The 3,537-nt window shown below is 37.8% G+C and overlaps 1 non-coding gene across 1 annotated transcript; it reads left to right on the top strand.

Annotated features, from left to right (window-relative positions):
- Positions 1 to 2,731: 2,731 nt before the first annotated feature.
- Positions 2,732 to 2,837, top strand: LOC127746086 (small nucleolar RNA R71). Its single transcript, XR_008007706.1, has one exon. It is a non-coding gene; the product is annotated as a small nucleolar RNA R71 (small nucleolar RNA).
- The last annotated feature ends 700 nt before the right edge of the window (positions 2,838 to 3,537 follow it).

A 3,537-nucleotide genomic window follows, 5' to 3' on the forward strand; every position in this document is an offset into this window, starting at 1 on the left:
CTGCATGACCCAAAAAACTCCGGACTGCCTTAACATGAGATGGTAGTGGTAATTTTTCAATTACCTTCACCTTGGCTCTATCAACCTCAATCCCTTTGCTTGAAATTCGGTGTCCAAAAATAATACCTTCTATAACCATAAAATGACATTTTTCCCAATTTAAAACAAGGTTTGATTCTTGACACTATTTCAAGACTAAAGATAAATGCTTAAGGCAGGATTCAAAAGAATTACCAAAAAGAGAAAAATCATCCATAAATACCTCAATGAACTTTTCAACCATTTTAGAAAAAATTAAAAGCATACACCTCTGAAAAGTTGTTGGAGCATTACAGAGTCCAAATGGCATTCTCCTGTAAGCAAATACTCCAAAAGGACATGTGAATGCTGTCTTCTCTTGGTCTTGAAGGTCCACTGCAATTTGGTTATATCCAGAATATCCATCTAGAAAATAATAAAAAGCATGACCAGCTAACCTCTAAAGCATTTGATTAACGAAAGGCAAGGGGAAGTGATCCTTCCTTGTGGCAGTGTTAAGTCTCCTATAGTCTATGCACATTCTCCATCCTGTGATGGTTCTTGTTTTGGAATCAACTCATTCTTATCATTCTTAATCATTGTCATCCCTCCTTTCTTGGAAACTACCTGCACAGGACACATCCAAGGGCTGTCAGAAATAAGGTATATAATGTCGGCTTCCCATAGTTTCATTACCTCTTTTTGGACCACCTCTTTCATAGTTGGATTGAGTCTCCTTTGTGGTTTCACAACCGATTTAGTATCATCTTCAAGAAGGATCTTGTGCATACACTTGGTTGGACTAATCCCCTTTAAATCACCAATGGTCCACCCAAGAGCTGTTTTATGGCTCCTAAGCACTGTAATAAGCGCCTCTTCCTCACCAGGCTTCAAGGAAGAGCTAATAATCACTAGATATGAATCATTCTCACCTAAGAACACATATTTCAGAGAAGAAGGCAAAGGCTTGAGCTCAAGCTTGGGGACTTCTTCCTCCACCTTAGGCATGTTCAACAGGTTCTTCTGGAGTGGTAAATCATCAATCTCAAGTAATTCATATTCAGAAAGAGACTCCAGAATATCATTAAGTACCTCAGCTTCTAGTACCTCTTGAACAAGTGGTTCAACAACATCAACTCTCATACATCCTTTAGAATCATTAGGGTGTTTGAGGGCTTCAAATACATTAAGCACCACCTGTTCTTCATTGACCCTCAGGGTTAATTCACCCTTTTGCACATCAATCAGAGCTCTACCTGTAGCTAAAAAGGGTCTTCCAAGAATAATAGAGGACTTTCTATCCTCTTCCATATCCAGTATAACAAAATCAGCAGAAAAAATAAATGGCCATACTTTCACAAGTAAATCCTCAACAACCCCCACAAGAAATTTAATAGAAAGATCAGCAAGTTGAAGAGAAATACAAGTGGGTTTTACCTCCTCAATTTGGAGCTTTTTCATCACTAAAAGTGGCATGAGATTGATGCTAGCTCCAATATTACACATGACCCTCTGAATAGTGACATCTCCAATTGTGCAAGGAATGACAAAGTTCCTTGGATCCTGTATCTTCTCAGAAAGGTTATGTTGAATACTGCACTCTTTTGTTAACACCACTGTCTCTTGTTCCTTCCAATTCCTCTTATTAGTCAACAGTTCTTTCATGAATTTAGCATAGAGAGGCATTTGCTCAAGAGCCTAGTAAAAGGAATATTGATCTGTAACTTCTTGAAGACTTCTAAAATTCTAGAAAATTGTTTGTTTTTGGAAGCCTTCTGAAGCCGCTGAGGATATGGCATTTTAGGCTTGTATTTAGGAGCATTTGGTAATGTAGGATAAGTGTCAAGAGAGACGGGGAATAGGTTATCTACACGCCTAGGCAGAACTTGCTCCACCTCTTCTTTCTTCTCCTTTGGAGCTTCTTTTTCAACAAGCTTTTCATTGACCTTAGTCTTAAAACCAGCTACTTTGCCACTTCTCAATTGAATGGCCTTGCAGTCTTCTCTTGGGTTTACCATTGTATCACCAGGAAATGTACTTGGAGGCCTCTCAGGTATTTGTTTGCTCAACTGGCCTACTTGCACCTCCAAGTTTCTTATAGAGGCTCTAGTCTCCTGCTTAAAACTATTCAGTAGTGTTTCCCAATTAGTGCTAAAAACTGCCTTGAGAATTATTGTTAAAATTCTGGGATTTCTCAGGTTGATCTTTCCACCCAAAATTTGGGTGATTTCTCCACCCCTGATCATAAGTCTTAGAGTATGGATCATTATTGGGGTTTCTAGGAGCATTCCCCATGTAATTGACCTGTTCAGTAGAAGATTGAGCATAATTATAATTCTTACATTACATAGAGTTACCAGTCATGTCATAAAGGGCTTCTTGAGGTGCAATCTGAGTGTTGACAGTTAAAACCTACATCCCACTCAATTGTTGAGTAAGTAAATTCATCTGTTGAGATAAGATTTTGTTCTGAGTCAGAAGAGCATCAAAAGCTTCCACTTTCATAATGCTTTTCTTCTAAGGAGTCCCAGAGTTCACAGGATTCCTGTTAGATGCGTATAAATATTGATTATTAGCAACCAAATCAATAAGCTCAGTAGTCTCCTCTGGTGTCTTCTTCATGTGCAATGAACCACCTGTAGAATTATCTAAACACATCTTGGATGTTTCACCTAAGCCCTCATAAAAGATATCCAACTGAGTCCATTTAGAGAACATGTCTGGAGGGTATTGCCTAGTCAGTAGCTTGAATCTTTCCCAAGCTTCACAAAAGTTCTCACCATCTTTCAGTCTGAAAGTCTAAACCTCTACCCTTAGCTTAGTCAGCTTTTGTGGTGGAAAAAATTTAGTCAAAAATTTATTGACCACCTTGTCCCAAGTATCCAGACTCTCTTTGGGTTGAGAATCTAACCACAGTTTTGCTCTATCCCTCAGAGCAAATGGGAAGAGCATGAGTTTATATACCTCAGGATTTACTCCATTAGTCTTCACAGTATTACAAATCTGTAAAAAATTAGAAATAAATTGATTTGGTTTTTCATGAGAAAGTCCATGATACTGGCAATTTTGTTGTACAAGAGTGACTAGCTGAGGTTTCAGTTCAAAATTATTTATAGCTATAGGAGGCACCACAATGCTTTTTCGATAAACATCTATATTGGGAGTAGTGTATGAGCCAAACACTCTTCTTGGTTGCTCATTCTCATTCAGATTTGCCATATTGGCATTCACATCACGATTCTAATCCATGCTCAGATTTTTACTAGCCTTGTAAAGTCTAGCTTGTTACAAACGCCGCCTCAAATTCCTTTCAGGTTCAGGATTAAAATCTATAAGAGGTTCCTTGTCCCTATTCCTGCTCATAAATAGACAGAAGACAAGAAAAATGAGATTCTCTACATCAGAGTGCAGAGAATTCCCATTGAGATAACCTGTGTAAAGAAATAAATAAAGCAACTAAATAAATTAAGCAATAAAATTCGAAAATTATAAGTGAAATTAGAAAAGAAACTTTCAAAA

Source organism: Arachis duranensis, chromosome 3, assembly GCF_000817695.3.
Source record: "Arachis duranensis cultivar V14167 chromosome 3, aradu.V14167.gnm2.J7QH, whole genome shotgun sequence".
Taxonomy (NCBI): domain Eukaryota; kingdom Viridiplantae; phylum Streptophyta; class Magnoliopsida; order Fabales; family Fabaceae; genus Arachis; species Arachis duranensis.